A 6,796-nucleotide genomic window follows, 5' to 3' on the forward strand; every position below is an offset into this window, starting at 1 on the left:
TGTTTTTTTTGAAATTGTGGTAAAATACACATCACATAAAATTTACCATCTTAACTCTTTTTAAGTGTACATTTAGTACTGTTGCTAGGCACTAGAATCTAGGTTTTTAAACTCATTTACAATGTAAGGGACTCTTCTAAAAATGTCAGAAAATGAATCCCAGGTTACACACAAAACTATGAATGAGAGAGAATGGTATTAGCACAGGCTTAGAGCGTTCGGATGCCCTCCTGAGAGAAGGCTCTTGTAGGATGGGCTTGCCTGGGGACAGCTTTTCATAGCTGCTAATTGTGAAGTTAATTAGTGCGGAGGAAAAAGGCAATTTTATGCTTGAGATTTCTTTAAGATGCCAGAAATAGTACTAGCACCTTGATACCGATTTTAAAGTTTTCTTGAAGTTCCAAGAGTAGAAGGAGAGAAGATGCTCAGTCAAATGTGAACTTACAGAATTTAATTTACACACTTGCTTAGAGTTTGCAGAGTTTGTTTTTGTATGCCCTGTAGAAATAAGCTCCTGATGCACGCGGAGGGGAAGGTCACATCTGCCGCTGTTATCCTATTTTTTTCTAGTGAAATCTTAAGGATTTAGGAAAATAGGGGTATCAATGACCAAAAAAAATTCGAAATGAGCAAGAACCTGTGAATTTATTATCATGTAAAGGATCACGTCACGAAATGAAACAATTTTGAAGGTTAAATAGTTGAGTAAGATACACAAGAAAGATTGGAGGTATTGTTGCTGTTTGTCAGAGTTCTTGGTCAACCGAAATCTATTACAGTTCACTTTTTTTTTTTTAACATTAGAAAATTTATTTTCACAACCCTTGACTGTTTGCACTCAGTCATTCATAATACCCACAAAACAGGTTTGGAGCTAGTCACTCCAACAGGATGTCAGGTGCAGTTGAAGAGAAGTGGTATGTTCACATTCTACCAAAGGAGAAATGCCTTCACTTATCTCTCGTGGCTTTGGAAATTTATAGCTTATTGAACAACCCATTTAAAAAGTGCTGCTAAATTTGAGAAAACTTATAGAATCATTCTGAGTTTATCTTATTCAAGACTGCTTTAGTCAACTTTTGCTTATCAGTCCTGAGAAGATGTGTTAAAACCAGTTTGGCAACTTTTTTTTAATATAGCATGTGAGAAGGCCCTTAGAAAAGAGTTTGAACCAGTATCAGCATTGGAACTAAAACTGAATGCCTTTTTAAAAAACATTTTTAAAAAATTGAAATATAGTTGACATACAATATTATATTTGCTTCCGGTGTACAACACAGTGATTAGACAATTCTATACATCATACTATGCTCACTGTGGTAAGTGTAATTATCATCTGTCACCATGCATCATTATTACAATATTATTATTTTCATTATTACAGTATTATTGACTGTATTCCTCATTCTGTACTTTCATCCCCCTGACTTTTTTTTTTTTTATATAACTGGAAGTTTGTACCTCTTAATCCCCTTCACCTCTTTTGGTCACCTGCCCCCGCCCCCCCAGCAACCATCAGTTTGTTTTCTGTATTCATTATTCTGTTTCTGTTTGTTTGCTCATTTGTTTTGTTTCACATAGAAGTAAAATCAAATGGTATTTATCTTTCCCTGTCTGACTTGTTTCATAGTATCATTAGCATAGTATCCTCTAGGTCCACCCATGTTGTTGCAAATGGAAAGAGCTCGTTCTGTTTTATGGCTAATATTCCATTGTATGTATATAACGCATCTTCTTGAGAATTCTACCACTGAACCACCAATGCAAGCTACCACATCTTCTTTATCCATTCATCTATCAGTGGACACTTAGGTTGCTTCCATAGCTTGGCTGTTGTAAATAATGCTTCAATAAATATACGGGTAAGGGGCACCTGGGTGGCTCAGTTGGTTAAGCATCCAACTGTTGATTGAGGCTCAGGTGGTGATCTTGGGGTGTGGGGATCAAGCACCTCCCCAGGCTCCACACTTATCATGGAGTCTCCTTGGGATTCTCTTTCTCCCTCTCCCTCTGCCCCTCCCCCCCACTTGTGCATTCTCTCTCTCTCTAAATGAATAAATAAAATATTTAAAAATAAATAAATAAACATAGGAGTGCATATGTCTTTTCGAATTAGTGCTTTTGTAAAACTGAATGCTTTTAAATCAGAATATTTATGTATATTTATCTTAGTTTGGAGGATTCATAATTTAAAAGGCAAGATTTCATGGTAGGAACTGAATTACCAATGGAAGGGTTTCCATTGATAACAATGCCAGGTATAGACAGTTTAGAATTTCACCAAGAACTTGGAATACCTACTATTCACAATCCTATGTGATAGCACACACACACATGCACCCAGGATAATTTACTGAATTCTGTTTAGAAGCAGACTTTATATAGATCTTTGAACAACTGGGTTTTTTTTCTCTTTTTTTTTAAAGATTTTATTTATTTATTTGTCTGAGAGAAAGAGAGCAGCCGGCAGAAGGAGAAGCAGGCTCCCAGCTGAGCAGGGAGCCCGATGCAGGATTCGATCCCAGGACCCTGGGATCATGACCTGAGCTGAAGGCGGACGCTTAACCGGTTGACTGAGCCACTCAGGTGCTCCAAATCAACTGTTCCATATTGCAGTTTTAGAAGATGTTTGTTCTTCCCAGCACAGCGTAGTCATGGGTTTCAACTAATTGCCAAAATAAATTCATATTGCTGCATCACAGATCTATAGAAAATATAAGTTCAGGTGGTCCTGGGAGTCTCATGTATTTCAATTTTGACTTTTATTTATTTTTTATTTTCTAAAAAGATTTCGTTTATTTATTTGAGAGAGAGAGAGAGAGCGCGTGAGCATGGGGGGAGGGGCAGAGGGAGAAGCAGACTCCCCACTGAGCAGGAAGCCCAACGTGGGGCTTGATTCCAGAACCCTGGGATCGTGACCTGAGCCAAAGGCAGACACAACCGACTGAGCCACCCATGCACCCCTGACTTTTCCTTTAAAGCTGGGTTCTTACATTTTACTAGAAAAATACTCTAGCTTTTAAGATCAAACAACCCCACAGTCTACACGAGCCTATTCTACAGTGAAATTCTGTGATGATAAATGCAGGAAATTTCTAATACTGCGTGTTAGTACAGAAAGATACTGTTCAATAGCCGTGCCCCTTTGCTTTGTCATTTCTGTGTTTAACAGAGCCTTCTGCCCCCTGAGATGTCAGCCTAGCCCTCAAAGTCATGTGTATTTTACTTTTGATTACCTTGGTCCTCGGCCAGCCTCATATTTGACACTTTCCGCACAGGCGGTGTGGGTGCTTCTGGATGTTGAGCTGTTAATCTTTTTACTATTTCCTGTCACTTTTCCCCATGATTGATGCTCGTGAGCCTGAGGGGGGAAAAGTGATGAAAATGACTTTGAAAACAGCTTTGAAAAGGAATATTTTAAGTTGGACTTGGGTCTTACCTAAGACCATAAAGTGATTGAAAAAGCACACGGTCTGTTTCGTAAGGCAGTACGCGGCCCTTGCAGGGAGTAAGCTGCATTCTAACGAACACTTGGGAATAGAGGCGAAGAGGGTTTTCCTGGTGTTTTTGCGGTGATTCAGATATCCGGGTCTGTGGCATGAGGTAGGGCAAGAATTTGCAGATGATCTGTATTCAGTTCTAGGGAAAGGTTACAGAAAGGGGCCCTCTTTCCTTTGGGATGAAAAATAAAAGTCTTTCTGAGCTGTAGTCCTTACCAAAACTCAGACCCTATTATCTCCTCGGTATTTCCTCTACCCCATACCCAATCCAATTCACTAATTCCGGGTTTGGCTTTGCAAAGAGGCCCCCTCCCCCACGTGCCACCAGGCCCCATTGTGTGCAGAGTGACCAATTACAGTGTGAAAAGAAAATATTCAAACCTCTGTTTTAGCTCACCTTATATTTTTCAATTTGTTAAAAGTGAGGTAAAGTAGATGTCACATAAAATGTGCTGTTGTAATCCTTTCTAAGTATACGGTTTGGTGGCATGAGTTACATTCATCGTGTTGTGCAACCATCACCACTGTCCATTTCCAAAATTTTTCATCACCCCAAAGAGAAACCCCCTAGCCATTAGGCGGTAACTTCCCAAGTCCCACTTCACCCTCTACTCTACTTTCTGTCTTTTATGGCCATTCTAGATATTTTGTGTCAGTATATGGTAGTCCTCCCCTTACCCATGGTTTTGCTTTCTGTGCTTCCGGTTAACTGTGGTCAACCGTGGTCCAGAAGCAAATGATCCTTCTTCTGAGGTATGCTCAGAGGTCAGGAGCAGCCTGACGCTTCATCACAGCACCTCCGTCATGCACCTCACTTCCTCTCATTACATAGGCATTTTATCATCTCATACCAATCCAAGAGGAAGCAGGGTGAGTAGAGTGCAGTAAGACATTTTGAGAGAGAGACCACATTCACATAACTTTTATTACAGAATATTCTTTCAGTTGTTCTATTTTTTTATTATTGTTAATCTCTTGCTTGTTAATGTCTTGCTGTGTTAAAGTTTATAAATTAAACTTCATCATATAGATGTATGAATAGGAAAAACCTGGTATATGTAGGGTTCAGTACTATCTGTGATCTTAGGCATCCACTGGGGTTCTGGGAAACGCATCCCCACAGATGAGGGGGGACTACTGTGTGTCCTTTTGAGTCTGGCTTATGTTTTCAGAGTTCATCCATGTTGTAGCAGCTGTCAGTTCTTCATTCCTTTTTATGGCTGAGTAATATTCCATCATCTACATAGACCACGTTCTGTTTATCCATCTGTTGATGGACATCTGGGTTGTTTCCACGCTTTGGCTATTTTGAATAATGCTATTCTGAACATGGGCATACAAGTATCAGTTCAAATCTCTGTTTTCAGTTCTTTGGGTAGATACCTGGGACTAGAATTACTCATGTGGTAACTCCAAGCTTAACATGGTTTAAGGAACCACCAGACTGTTTCCCACAGTGGCTACACCAATTTCACTTTCCCACGAACAACGTAGGAGGGTTCTAGTCTCCACATCTCTACAGCCCTTTTTTTTCATATTATAGCCATCCTAGTGGATGTGAAGTGGTATCTGTGGCTTTGATTTTCATTTCCCTGATGACTAATGATGTTGAGCATCTTTTCATGTGCTCATCGGTCAGCTGTACGTCTTCTTTGGAGAAATGTCTGTTAAGTCCTTTGCATTGTCCATTTTTGTATATGTTTTATGATGTCTAATAGTAGTATATAGATGATATATAAAATGTGCATATACTTGGATATATGCAGAATGTTTTTTAAGATGGGGGATGTACTTTTAAACAGTTTGGAGGCCATTATTATGATCTATAACAATGATCTGTTCTATTTCTCATTGCCTGACATTAGCAGGAAACTATTGATAAAAATTCTTGAGCTTTTTTTTTTTTTTTTAAGATTTTATTTATTTGACAGACACAGAGAGAGAGGGAACACAAGCAGGGGGAGTGGGAGAGGGAGAAGCAGGCTTCCTGCGGAGCAGGGAGCCCGATGCGGGGCTCGATCCCAGGACCCTGGGATCATGACCTGAGCCGAAGGCAGACGCTTAACGACTGAGCCACCCAGGCGCCCCTAAAAATTCTTGAGCTTTTATCGGTGAGAGTCTTAATTGGTCAAAGTGTTTACTGGAGCCTTCATACGAAAGTTACCACAGGGTCCCAAGGCTATCCTTCAGGATGTTCCCCTGTTACCTAAGAAAGTAAATCTCCTTGGATGGTTTTCAAGTTAGACATGCCTTATGCTCAATCCTATTTTGTGGTTAATAATGGCATTTCTTTTTTTTTTTTTTTAATTTTTATTTAAATTCCAGGGAGTTCACGGACAATGTAATATTAGTTTCAGGTGTACAGTTTAGTGATTCAACACTAAATTGTATTGTGTTTACAAACACTAAATTTAGTGATTGTAAACACCCGGTGCTCATCACAAGTGCCTTTCAGGGTTCTAGTGTATCTTTTTAAGAGATAGAAATGGTCTTTCATGCCAGGTCACATAGGAGAGCCAGAAGGCGTAGAATAAATCTAAAGAGGCTTGGCTCCATTATTATTATTATTATTTTATTATTTCACTCATAAACCTTGATTATAAAGAGATTAACTTTGAGGGGATTGAACTAGCCTATTTAATGACCCAAAAGCATTTTAGGCCTTAGGGGTTGTTTTTGTTTTGTTTTGTTTTAAACAGATTGGTTTTCCCATTGTGCTTCTCTTCTCTGAGGGTAGCCTCCTTTGTGAGGTTACCCTAAAATGCCAGCTTCTGTCGAGGGTGAGACATCACACCCTAGCACACCATGGTGTATTTTTTGGAAAGTGTCCACACTGGCAGGCGTTTTCCAAATAAAACATTTGTTTCAGTAAACAAGTGTTTTATCCAGCAGCCCAAGTGGAGAATTTTAAAACCAGTGTTTGTTTTGCCAGCAAACATTTTGTTTCAATCCTTGCAGCTAAACAAGTGGGTAAGATTTAAGTGGCCTCCCAGTAAAAACAAATGCAGAGCCATTTTCCGAAAACTCTGGCAGAGCAGAAATCCATTTGCTGTGCGAGCGTGAGTTGAGACATTCGGGGAAATACATTGTACTTTCTGCGTAGCTCTGTACTTAGTTGCCGTCAGAGTGGAAAGTCTTAGGTTTGGGTAAGGGCTCTTAATTCTGTTTTAAGGCAAAAGATGAAGAAATATAAAAGAAGTGTTGAAAAGTATTGTTGTGTTGCTATATATCAATCTTAGAGAGCATGGCTTTAAAATGTGACTCAAGCATCATCAAGGATTTGTTCTGCTCTGCAT

Source organism: Phoca vitulina, unplaced genomic scaffold (assembly GCF_004348235.1).
Source record: "Phoca vitulina isolate PV1807 unplaced genomic scaffold, GSC_HSeal_1.0 scaffold31, whole genome shotgun sequence".
In the NCBI taxonomy this organism is placed as follows: Eukaryota; Metazoa; Chordata; class Mammalia; order Carnivora; family Phocidae; genus Phoca; species Phoca vitulina.